The sequence below is a fragment of the Chrysemys picta genome, chromosome 4, assembly GCF_011386835.1.
Source record: "Chrysemys picta bellii isolate R12L10 chromosome 4, ASM1138683v2, whole genome shotgun sequence".
In the NCBI taxonomy this organism is placed as follows: Eukaryota; Metazoa; Chordata; order Testudines; family Emydidae; genus Chrysemys; species Chrysemys picta.
The window spans coordinates 5,503,740-5,517,050 of NC_088794.1; the positions used below are offsets into that span (position 1 = coordinate 5,503,740).

The window sequence follows — 13,311 nt, forward strand, 5'->3', positions numbered from 1 at the left end:
TAGGAGCACCTGGGACATCAAGCGCTAGAACATCCGGACACCAGAGAGAGAACCAGAACCTGCTGACCTCCTAGGTGTCGTGACATGATGAATAGAGATGTTTTGGTTATACCACCCCATACATGGAGATGGGTAGGCTTAGGTGATATCAGAGGGTGGTACATGACCTCATCAGAGGGTGGTACATGACCTCATCAGAGGGCAACACATTAGGGGGCAGTACAAGCCCTATTGGTGGTAGGGTATAAATAATTATTACAATAAAGCAACTTGTTCGGCCCAGGGGATGCTGGCAGATCCATCCAGTGATTAAGCCAGCCGTTCCATTGTATCGGAGTGCTCAAATTTGAAGGGTCACTTCTCATTGTGCTTCACTACAATAAACCAGGGCTCGGGTGCCTTCGTTGCTCAGCTAATCCATGGTTGTCGATTTCTTCGATTGTGGGGTGTTGTCTCGGTTACCTGCAGAAGCTGAGACGTACACACACAGGGGCACGCACGCAGCCAAACAACATCTGTCAGCACTCTGAACGAACACTGACCACAACTGCGAGCTGAGCAGTACTGAAAATCTGCTTCCAATGGTGGTCACTGAACACTTTAGAAAATCTGGTTGTAACCACAGAATGGTCCCACTGAAAACCTTTCTTCTCTACTGAGAGATATTACCAGTTCCAGCTCCATTCCCTGTACTAAGCCTCCAGAATATATCTCATCCCTAGGGCCCTACGAAACTCACAGTCCATTTTGGAAATTTCACAGTCATAGCATTTTAAAAATCTTGACTGTCACGGTTTCAGATATTTTAAATTTCCCAGTGTTGTAACCATGGGGGTCCTGACCCAAAAGAGGGTCAGGGAGCAAAGCTATTGTAGGAGGGTCACGGTATTTCCACCTTTACTTCAGCACTGACTTCAGGGATGGGTGGCTGGAGAGTGGTGGCTATTGGCCAAGAACCCAGCTCTGAAGGCCGTGGTGATGCCAGCAGCAGCAGAGAAGGAAGGGTGGCAATACCATATCCTGCCACCCTTCCTTCTCCACTGCTGCTGGCGGTGGTGCTGCCTTCTGGGCTAGGTGCCTGACCAGAAGCTGCCGCTCTCTGGTTTATAGGTTTATATTAGAGAATATTTTGGCTGTAACACAAGGGACCTGCAGGCCACATCCTGTATGTTGAGCTAAGACAAAGTTCTCATACATATGTTTGGGACCTTTCATCTAGATAGATGGTGATGAGCTAAAGCATAAGGTCCATGTATGCCTGCAACCTTTACCATAGAGGATGCGTTAAAGCAGGTTGGCATAGGGCAGGGAGGATGCATCTAGAAGTACCCGTGGTGCATAGCGAACTCCCATAATCCCCCCCCACACACACACACACTCACACCCCGGGGAAGAGTTGGGGGAGCCCCAGCCAGGTCCCGATCCAAACTGGGACCTGGTCCGGAACCGTGGGGAATGGGATCGGGGTTGGGAGGTCCCAGAGCCCTCATGGGAGGTGGCCAGGCAGGAGCCGTACTGGTCCAGGCTGGGGGAGGTAATAGGGGGAGGCTGCTCGTCTGCACTGGAGGGCGGGACTGCAGTGAAGCCCCGTTTGCCATTGGATTCACCCGGCTGGCTGGAGCGCGGGGTGGGGAGCGCAGCGCCGGGCCCAGCCCACGTTTAGTCATCAGATGCAAGAAGAGCTTCTTAAAGGAGACACATCCTTTGTCCCCCCGGCCCAGCACTAAGGGGGTCTGCAACCATTTCCTCCTGGCTGGAGGAGGGCAGGGGCCCTGGGGGAGACACCAGGACAGGCTGAGAATGGCTAGCTCAGTCCTCAAGAAACGCCCCCATATGCCCCCCAGTTCCCTGCGACCAGCCCAGAAGCTGCCTGTTCCCCTACTTGTCCCCCTAGCCCAGCTCCCTCTGCCCTGACCATTGAAAAGACTCACCTGCCTGCAGTGGGGGAGGCGGGAGCCCGGCTGGGAGCTGCAGGAGCTGCACAAACTGGGAGAGAAACAGCTGATACGCGGCTTTGCACCAAACACTAATGATTTTCCGTGAGTGCTGCAGCCCTGGTGTACCCATGGAGTTGGAGCCGATGGGCGTGTGGGTTGCTCACTGGCATAGGTTTGCCGCAGGGTTTGAAGCCCGGAGACCGGGGCACATCTGGCTCCAGACGTGGAGGATGCCCCCTAAACAAATGTGAGAATCCAACTATTTACACAACTGCTTAAAAAGTAAACTGAAGACAAGAACTCTTGGAAAAAAGAAGAGAGGGGTGGAGGAAAAACAGTGAGAACCACTGACAATCACCTTGCTGAACAAGGAGGAGCTGTTCTAGTGATTGTCATGGGTGGTAAGAAGGAACTGAGAGGGTTCAGGCCCAGCCGGGCCCCCTTTTACCAGCACAGGAGGGTGCTAGAACTGGCCCGGCGCATACCACCGAGGGAAAAAATCTCCTGTGACTGTCCATGCAGCACACACACCTAACATGAAAGGGGCATGAACGAGCACCTGAAGAACAGATTTTTTTGTTCACTGGAAAGTCTGATTTAAAAAAAAAATCATTTTGGGTCAAACCAAAACCAACTTTTTTGAAATGTTCAGTAAGTTAAAAAGTAAAAAATAAACATAAAAAAGCTGAGCCGTGTGCTCCAAGGGGTTCCCTGGAGACCGAGGTAGCAAACGCAGGGCTTGGGGCACTGAGCGCCGGGGCTGTGGGTGAGTGGGGAGCAGCCCAGACAGGAGGACACAGAGAAGGAGCGAAGGAGCCCCAGACACAGCCAGAGAAGCAGTAGTAGCGTGACCTTGAGGGGAAAAGCGAAGGCTGTAAGATTTTGGGTGAGCAAGTGTAACATTCATGTGAATTTTTAATGTCTGCTGGGCTGGGTGCTTGTATCAGTGACAGCAACAATCCATCCTGCAGTTCAGAAAAAGCTGGTGGGGTTGCTGCTGGATTTTAGAACCGATGGGCGTTTTAGATCCTGGGGGAGTTCGTTCCTCAGCACTGGATGGCTCCGGGAAAGCTCTGTCTCTGGCTCAGACAAGCCTGCCCCACCCCCTCCTTCATTTGTGTCACTTCTTCAACGGTCACCCTGCGCGGCCGAGGACATTCTGCCATTCAGTCACCCCGGCTCAGGCCTGTGGAGAAGGCTGATGTTGCTAACTTTATGTTCCGGGTTTAGTGTATGTGTCCTAGAGGGTCACACACTAGGTTGCTGCTGGCGGGTGAACTTATTGCACACACCAGAGGATTCTCACATCCCTCCATTCCCACCCACAACCTTCCTGTGCGCCACCATCCCATGCCCCCCAATTGCAGGGGCTCTGTGTGCCCCCCAAACGCCCTCCTCCTCCCATACTAGGGACCTCGTTTTCCCCTCCAATGCCAGCAGCATTGTGTGCCTCCCACTGCCCCCATACCAGGGGCTTTGTGTCCCCTATTCCTCACTCTCCCATTGCCTGGGTCCCCAATTCTCCTCCATAGCAGGGGCTCTGAATGTGTTCCCAATTCCCCTAGTCCCCCCCATATCCCCTCGCTCCCTCCATACAAGGGTTCCCTAGTCTCCTCCATAGCAGGGGCTCTGAATTCCCTTATCCCCCCCCATATCCCCTCACTCCCTCCATAACAAGGTTCTCTAGTCTTCCCCCCCCCACAAGGAGTTGTCTATGCCCCCCATTACTCCCTCCCTCTATACCAGGGCCCCCCTTTCTCCCTCAGGCCAGGAGCTCTGTCTGCCCCCCATTCCCAACTTCCCCCCCCCATGCTAGGGGTTCTGTGTGCCCCATTCTCCCCATACCAGGTTCCCCCAATTTCATGCTGTCTGGAGTGGCTCACAACTGTGAGTGCCAATCTCAGGTCACTCTGGCAGAAAACATGGCAGTCACCCCAAGCCGGTGGTGTGGTCTATAATTAGATTTCACCACCAGTAACAAATGTGAACTCCTGGATCACTGTTCCAGTCTTACTGGGGAGTCACAAACAGTCCACTTAAGCTCTCCAGCCCATTTTACCATGCAAATAAACTGGACTTAGTGATAATAGTCACATAAACCAAAAATCACTCCACATCAGGTTGCTCCCAGTCCCAAGACACCAGTCACTCCCCCCTCATTGATTGGTACTCTGGATCTTACACCAAGGACAACACTGGTAGCCAATTGTATAGTTAACTAACTACAGGTTTATTAGCTGAGAAAAGAAATGAGTGTTCTTGAGGTTAAAGCAGGTAAAATACATTAACAGGTGAGTCAAAGTTTGTAAACCCAAAAGGACAGCAGAGATGTAGTAATCTGCCAGTTCAGGGCCACCCAGAATAACTCTGGGGATCTCCATCTTCCCGGTTAGTTATTCCACCCTGTTAGAATCCAAACAGTCCAGAGATAAAGGATCTTCCTTTGAATCAGTACTTATAGCTTCTTCTCCACACAACAGTCAGAGCAGTGTTCATACTCACACAATGCCCCATTGCTTTGAATTTAGCACTCTTCATTTGCATTCAATGAGTTATTTAATTACAAGCTTAGACATAATATAACTGCCTGCCTTTACATTATAATAAGAAGAGATAAATGAAAACAATACAAGTAACATTCCATTAGTTTCATGAAGTTCTGACATCTGAATTCACTCTTAGATTAACACACACTTTGATCTAGGCCTATCTAATTACCAGGCATGCATAATGTAAATGTAATGTACTAGTAAACAACAGGATATAGTTAGGCAAAAACAATACAATTAACATCTCCTTTGATCTCTATTAACACACAAGTGAATTGACTGAATATTTACTAATACATTTAACTCCTTCGATAGTCACACACAAGTGAATGGGCCTCTGGCTCTGGCCTGAGCTTGTTTGTCGGCCTCACATCTGCCACCAGGAGTTATGTGAGCCCTTCACACCAGGGTCCCACATTCTCCCCCCATGCCCTGGGCTGTGTGCATGTCCCCATTCTCCCATCTATACATCCCCATTCCCTCTTCCATCCCTCCTCCATATTATTTTTTTCTGGGAGATCAGTCATTCAGGTGGACAACATCTTACACTCCACTGGGAGGATGGGCAGAGCTGAGCTGATGGTGTTGTTATGCTGGAGGCAGTAATCCAGCCATCAGCTGGTTCTTTGCTCTATAGACAACTGCAGAGGTGCTTGAAGATGTAGCTGTGCTAAACGGATGCCAGGGAATTCATGTGTCCCCCATTTCCTCTTTCTGGTTTACTGATTTCTACTAAACTCAAAAGGGTTCTGGCCATTGGTGCCCAGGGCACTGCCTGAAATTTTGGAATTGATCAGATGAGGCGTTGAAAAGTTATCCCATTACAGACAGAGAGACAGACAGAGAAATGGCACCTAGCGGAATGTAAGGGCGTTGCATGGCTGGCCAAAAGGTGACATTTCTAGGCTTTTTTTATCCCTTGGATGGGGCAGCATCCGCCACTTCCCTTCCTCGCCCATCCCCGCAGTGTAAATGGAGAAAATGTCTCTCATCAGTAGCCAGCAAAGATCAGTCCAGATCCACAGGGGCAGGCTCCTCCCCGTGGTGGGACTGAGGTGGGCTAGAGAGAAAAGGGGGGGCTGCGCTTGTGGGCACCCTACATGTTGATTTTGTTAACAATGCACGTTTAAACGTGTCTTTTATCCATGTTATCCTCAAAAGGAGAATAAAAATATACACAGATCTGTTTTAACCTTCATCTATGGCAGCGAACTGGTGCAACATTTATTCACAGAAAATCAATCAGAAAAATATCTGTATTCAGGATGCTTCTCTCTCCAAACCTCATCTCTCTCCTGTAAACCATTTCTCCTGTTTAATTTTCTTTGGAAATTCTTGATGATTTATACACAACATAAATCCAAAGGGCAGTATGTGACATTGCACCTGGGAGCACAGATATCTTAGCAGCACTAACTGCCCTCCCTTGCTGCACCCCACAGCACCCCTATGCAGAGGGTGGCCGGCAATCGCAGGGGGAGTAGCCAATAGCACCAGGGTGCCTCAGCCTTACTGCCCTGGGTGAGAGGGGTGTGCGGGGCAGAGCGCAGGGGAGATGGAAAGACCATTCTCAGGGATGGGATGGGCTTGTGGGGATTCCCTTTGAATCCTCAGGGTCTGTTGGGTTTGCTGCGTGCATCCCTCCCTTCCCCATTACATTATGCTGCAAACCTCCCTCACTGATGTTTCTGAAGTACTTTTTCCCTCCCATGTGGTTCCCCATGGAAGGTGAGCATCAGGGCCAGGCGGTTTGGTGTCAGATTAGTTGCAAAAGTGCAGGTTATTGATGCGTTAAGTAGCAGAAGTGGATGGTTGGTATTCGGGGGCTCTTTGGAGGTTTGCAGGTCACTACATGGTATCACTGCACCAGTAAAATGCAGTGGTGAGGACAAATTAGGGATTTTGGTCATTTGGTCCTTAAGACAAAGATGCAGAAACACCACATATGGGTCTTTCCATCATCTTTAATTTTCCATAAATTCTATGGGATGTGAAATGTGAAAAAGCATTGCTTCTTTATCTGTTTGGAAGCTGAAAACTGTGTCTGATATTAAGAGGAAGCAACATTACATATTTAGAAGATATGGGATTTTTTCACATGCCACATTTAAAGAAAATTAACTTCTGTAACTTTCTGCTCACAACGGAGTTTCTCAGCCTCTTTTTTACTTCGATTTAAAGGCTTCCTTTAGGCTCTCCAGTGCCTGCTCTTTGGTTATTTTACCCCAGTCCTCAGGGAGATCGGCAGGGAGAGCATCAAACACCTCAGCAAACTGGTGATTGAATTCCTTGAAAACAAACTTCCAGTAATCGGAAGCCGTGATGCTGGAATCTGGTTGGATGCGCCAGTCTGGAAAATATTTCCGATAATCTTTATAAGGCTGAGGTTCCCATTTTGTCTCTGTACATCTGAATGTGCCATTGGAAGCCACAGAAGAGGAGCATATATCATAGCTAAGTATCTCTGTTGTTACCCACCGGTATTCCCCTAATCCTCTAGGTCGATGCACTGCTGCAAAATGCTCGTCATGCGCAGGGGTTCCTGCGTCACAGGGGACTTTACAGAATGGACACTGCTTCCCACAGCCAAACACTCGCTTGAAGATCTCATCCTGGGGCTTCACTGCAAGTTTTGAGAGTTTTGACTGAATTTCCAGATTTTCAAAGGTGGGTAAAACTTGTTTTTCCAGATCAGGAATAAACTGTTCTATAAAAGCTGAAAATTGGTCTCCACTTGCTGTGTTTTTAAACAGTATCACTTCTAAGCTGTCCTTGGGAATGACTAGATCCTGCTGCAGCTTCTCACAAAAGTTGTCTAAAAAGGCAGAGACTGTCTTAGTCTTCTCACCTTTGGAGTTTTTCAGAACATCACTGAGTTTATTAATTATTGGGGAGAAAATCCTTTTTTCCAAATCTCCCAGACTTGCCTTCTCTCTGTAACGTGTTAACACGTGTTTCTGTATCCAGGTTTTGATAAAATCTACATAATTCCTTGTGTATTGCACATAATTGTTAAAGTCATTTTCTTCCAACAGCTGCTTCAGAACAAAGAATTGGAAGAAGTTCCGTGTGCTGTACTCAATAGACCGTTCACTGCTGAGAATGTCATCCACAATTTCTATCCCAAGTCTCTTGTTCACATAGTCCACCAGGGCAGGTCTCAGACACTGATCACAAAAATTCCAGGCCCTATCTTGACACTCATCCTTCTCTAAGTACAGAGCTTTGAATGTGGAGAGATACTGAGGTTTCAGTTTCCCCAGATGCTGCAGAGTATCATTTTCTGTAATGAATTCTTCATGCATCTTCTGAAATGCACGAGCTGCATCCCCCAAAATGTGAAGCTTCAGCTCGACTTCAAAGCAAGTGCTGATGTGAAGGTTTTGACAATTAGCCTGCTGAAGCTGCTCGTTAATCATCCGCAACAACTCTCTGCAATAAGTAGCATCATAATCTGCTTTGCCATTTGCCTTTTCTTCAGTGTAACTATTGCACTCAACTATTAAGGATTTAGCCAGAGCCTCTGTTTTATGCCAGCATTCCTGTGTAAAGAACTCTTTCACACCTTGCAACGCTTTTACAGCTGACTCTGATATTTTCTTACATTTGAGCACACTGAAGTCTAAGTATTCATTTTTCATTTTGAAATTGTGTGTTCTATAAGTAGACAAGCGTTTGGCCTCCTTTAACATCTGCCATGCTGCACTCCCCCTATTCTCTAGGTCTCTTCTCAAATGTAACTCCATTTCTTTATATATGATGCGTTTCTGTAAAGGACTGAGTGATAATTCTGACAGTGTTTCTCTCCACATGGTTTCAAATTCTTTCTCCTGTTCATCATTATTTAGCTTGCATTTGCTTTTCCTGCAATGTTTCAGAAGCCTGTCAACTTTCTCTTCAATTCTTCTCTTGTACTGTGACAGGACAGCATCTGTTTTATGTCGGCCTTTTCTAATTTCAATCGCTTCTTTCAACTTGCTGAATGAATAACTCTCCAGTTCATTCCTCAGACCATCTGCACTTCTCCTAAAATCTTCTTTGTACTTTTCTATCAGGTGCAGATTTGCTGCTCCACTTTCAAAATATTGTTTTAAATGATCCAAAATCTTTTCTGCTTCTTGCCTCAGTTTGTCCTGTGCCTCATTCTTTAGCTTGGTTAAAACATTGGTGTCTAGTTTATCTGGTGGCTGATTTTGGATGAAAGTTTCCTTTTCAGATACCCAGAAGTGCATCATCTTGCGGAAATCCCATTCCCATTCTGCATAATTTACAGACAACTGGTTATAGGCGTCAGCAACAAGACTGTTTCTAAAGCTGAAGATAAAGTTTTCATGTTTTACAGCATTCCACATGCTCTTCACCCATTCAAGAAATTGGGGTATGTCCTTGGGGGATCTGTCCCCCAGTCTGGCTTAACCTGTTCCTCCCCCCATTCAATGATAGAGCTAGATAGGCTCTATTAGGAGTTTTTTGTTTTGTTAAGTGTTCACTAGAGCTGAAATCACTGCAGGGGGGGGCAGCATTTCTGCCCAGCCTGCTCTTCAGGTACCCCCACTAAGAGCTGATACTCACTAAGAGTTGGGAGGCAGATGACAGCAGAAGGTGACTGGCGAGCAGGCAGCCAGCAGGAGCGGCAAGCAGGTGACTGGTAAGCAGATGGCCAGAAGGGCAGCTGGTGGGCCGGCCAGCGGAGTGGAAAGGAATGGCATGTTCAGAGCAAGTGTTCAGATTGCGGAGCCTTCTTCCTCGGGTGGGAGGTGAACTCACACAGATGCAGCTCTGAACCCTGGGGCCTCACCGACCAAGGACAACTACAGTGAGTGGGGTGTGGTGAGGGACCAGAGAGGGGCACAGAAAAGGAACTTTTGGTTGTAAAACTCAAGAACTTGAGGTGGAAGGCACTGCCCCACGCACTCTGGGGTGTGTGTCCTGCTCACAGTTTTATGATTATGAATCCTGCTTGCAGCATTTTCCCTAATTAGTTGGGTGACTTCCATCCATTCATTAAAAAATTCTCTTCTACACTCACACTTTGTGCTTGCTAGTGGAGAAGTATTGCAGATAGAGGCTGAGGTTGGTGTCAAGCAGAGCTCATGCACACAAATACTAGAGAGCAGATGCTGAACAGGGGTTGGGGAGAGAGGAAACAGATTTCTTAACCCTCCCAGTCTCATCCACCCCCACTGCCCGCAAACTCCTGCATCAGGGTGTGACGAACTGGGCCTGTTCTCACTGTGGTCTGTGAATGCTGACAGGGGAGTGTGTCTGGGATAGTCTGCATTGGAGGATGGGAGTCTGCCCGAGGGCACATACCTCAGTGTGTAACATGAGAACCCAGGAAGGGGTTGAAGGCCAGGTGACTCCTTAGCCCGGGAAACTGGACAAAGGCTGTGGGTGGGGTCGCTGAGGGAGAGTGCTGGAAGCGAGCTGGAGAGATGGCTGGGAGGCAGAGATGGCTCTGACCCCCCCCCAAAGGGGGGTGGGCTGGGATGCCCTGGGACCCCAAGCTGGACTTAACTGAGGGGGTCCTGCTGTCTGTGCCTGCAAGACCTGTCTTGGACTGTATTCCTGTCATCCAAATAAACCTTCTGCTTTACTGGCTGGCTGAGAGTCATGGTGAATCGCAGGAAGCCGGGGGTGCAGGGCCCTGAGTCCCCCAATACTCCATGACAACTGGTGGCAGCGGTGGGATCTACTGCACCCCGTGGACGGCGCTTCCTGCAGTAAGTGACTGGGGAGCAGTAAAACGAAGGGGGATTGACGGGGACCAGGCGTGCTGAAGAGTGAGAGAGAGACGGTTATTACCCCTGGGAGTGTGTGACCAGCGAGAAGGACTTTTGCAGTAACAGGGTCCCCCGGGGGGATCGCAGCGAGTGGTCCCAGGGGCGGAGGAGTCTGCAGCTCGACCCTGGCAGAGAGGCGGTGACCTCGAGAAGGGCTGGCACACTAGGGGTCCCCCTGGGAACTGTGGGGAGCTGTGAGCACACAGGCCGGTGAGTGGCCAGCAGGAAGATGTATGCCAAGCGGCTTAAGAGCGACCTGGTGGAGCTGTGCAAGCAGAGGGGGCTGTGCATTGGGAGGCTCACCAAAGCACAGCTCATTGCCCGGCTGGAGGCGGAAGATCGCGCGAATGAACTGATCCCTGTGTCTCAGGGAAGCAGCCTGGCAAATGCAGTGCAGGCACCAGTGTCTGTCCCAGCTGGAAGTGGTCAGCCGGCTGCTGAGGGCTTCCCGAGACCCCTCCTTCCTATGCCTAGGGGAAGGGTGGGGAGGAGCCCAGCAAATACCGAAGGCGCCGTGACCCCCCCGGCGAAGCTCGCCGGCCAGCAGAGGATCCTCCCGGCGACATTCGGCATCCGTGGAGCGGAACTGATTGGAATGGGAGAAAGAGCTAAAACTGAGAGAGCTGGAGGATCGTGAACAACAGAGACAGCATGAACGGGAGGAGAAAGAGAGACAGCATCAGCGTGAACGGGAGGAGAAAGAGAGACAGAGACAGCATGAACGGGAGGAGAATGAGAGACAGCGTCAGCATGACCTGGAACTGGCGAGATTGAAGGGCAGCGAACCCCCGGCTGCGGTGAGTGAGGGGGGACCCAGGACTGCACGGAGCTTTGATAAGTGCATCCTGGCCCCACGCAAGGAGGGGGAGGACATGGATGACTTCCTGGAGGCCTTTGAGATGGCCTGCGAGCTGCACCGGGTTGATCCCGCGGACAGACTCCGGGTCCTTACCCCCTTACTGGACCCCAAATCCGTGGCATTGTACCGCCAACTGGGAGAGGCAGAGAAAGGGGACTACGAACTATTCAAAAAGGCCCTGCTACGTGAGTTTTGGCTGACTCCTGAAATGTACCGGGAAAGGTTCCGGAGTCAAGATAAAACCCCTGAGATCTCATATCTGCAACTAGCCGCCCGCATGGAAAGATACGCCAGCAAGTGGGCTGGTGGGGCCCAGATGAAGGAGGACCTGATTAAACTGCTGGTACTGGAGCAACTGTATGAGCGGTGCCCATCCGACCTGAGGCTGTGGTTGGTGGACAGAAAGCCAGAGAACCCGCGACATGCAGGCCAGCTGGCCGATGAGTTTGTAAAGAGCCGGTCAGGAGATAAAAGGGAGGAGTCCCAAAGGAACAGTCCCACCACAACGCAGAGAGAGAGTCACCATGGGACCTCCCCGTGGGAAAATACAGAAAAACCCCATCAGAGGGGAACATCCGGCGTCAGGGCCATCCGACCCACTCAAGGGGACCCATGGGACATGGGCTGCTACCACTGTGGCCAAAAAGGCCACATACGGGCCCAGTGCCCCAGGCTCAGGGACAGACTGAGCAGACCGAACCCACAGAGGGTTGACTGGGTAGAGACCCAGCCTGGCGAGAGGCAGCATTCCCAGGGAAGGGGGGCTGGCAGAGTACCACCTGCTAAGGAGGGAGGAGAGCTCCAGGCCAGCTCCTCGAGGGGGCCAGATGCTCCGGACTCAAAGTTCGCCGTTTACAGGGTTGGCGCGGGGCTGTCCCTGCGGAGCGAGTGCCTTGTTCCCCTGGAGGTGAGAGAGCAGATGCTGAACAGGGGTTGGGGAGAGTGGAAACAGATTTCTTAACCCCCCCAGTCTCAAACTCCTGCATCAGGGACAGGCTGGTCTCTCTCTGGCTCGTTCCTTACCAGCTCTGCTGAGTCTCTCCGCCAGCTGTCTCTGCCTGATGTCTCTCAGCACCTTCACAGCCACCTCCACTCCGTAGCGCTCCCTATAGTGACTGATCAGCAGGTCGGTAACATCCACGGGATCCCCCTTCTCCAGCTGACCCCAGGGAATGGCTTGTGCTTGAACCTCTTGAGATCATCCTTCCTCAGATCATCCAAGGTTTCCAGCAGAAGGTCTCTCCCTGTCCCCTCCATGCCACCCCGCTCGGATGGGACCCTGGAGAAAGAGCTAGGCCATTCCATTGAGACAGTCAGGAAGTGGCTTCTCTATCTGCAGCCAGGAAGCAGGGCCTGGGGAACAGAAGTGAAACTAACATGCCCTGCCAATATCCGCTCCCAGCAAACCCCTCCCTGGTACATCCCTCCCAAACACCCAGCTGCCCCAGCATTAATCCCTTCAGTCCTACTCGTTTGGCAGCTTTGGCTCGGGGACAGGGAGAGAAGTCAGACTGGCACCCAGTGTGCAAGTAAAAGTCGTGGTTCAATCAGAGAGCTGCAGCCCTGGGGACGTCAGTGGGGGGGGGGGAAGGAGGGGCTGTTTGGGATGGGGTCAATGGGAGAGGGGTGGGGTGGAAGGGAGGGAGATTGGGTCAATTGGGGAGGGGTGGAGGAAGTTTGGGAGATCAGTCACAGGTTACAGGTGTGGGTGAGGGGAGGGGGAGTTTGAGGAGAGCTGGTTGCGGGTTGTTACGAGGGGTCAGTGGAGAATCAGTTCTTTGACCACCCCCCATTTGGGTCCTGCCTGCAGGGCGTTGCTGTGTTTGTGCTGCACTGGGCCATAGAGCCGGCTCTGAGGGTCCCTGCTCACAGCGAGGTTTCTGGCCTCGGCCAGAGCAGCCCAGGGGAGGGATGTGCTTTGTGGATCTCTGTCTGTGTAAATGCTGATAAACCTGGCGTGGGTGCTGCTTGGCCCTTTGGCTGAGTGCACCCATCTGGTCAGGGGTGTAGATGCCATTCTGACTCATTTGCAAGGGAGCGGCATGCTTAGCCTGGCTCTCTGCTCCACGATGCTAATGCTAGGGTGACCGGATGTCCCGATTTTATAGGGACAGTCCCGATATTTGGGCTTTATCTTATATAGGCTCTTATTACCCCCCACCCCCTGTCCCCATTTTTCACCC

The 13,311-nt window shown here is 50.8% G+C and overlaps 1 protein-coding gene across 1 annotated transcript in view; it reads right to left on the minus strand.

The window, feature by feature from the left end:
* LOC135983306 (olfactory receptor 5AR1-like) overlaps positions 1–13,311 on the minus strand; it is a 37,336-nt gene that overhangs the window by 13,492 nt on the left and 10,533 nt on the right. The gene's annotated exons all lie outside the window — the stretch shown is intronic.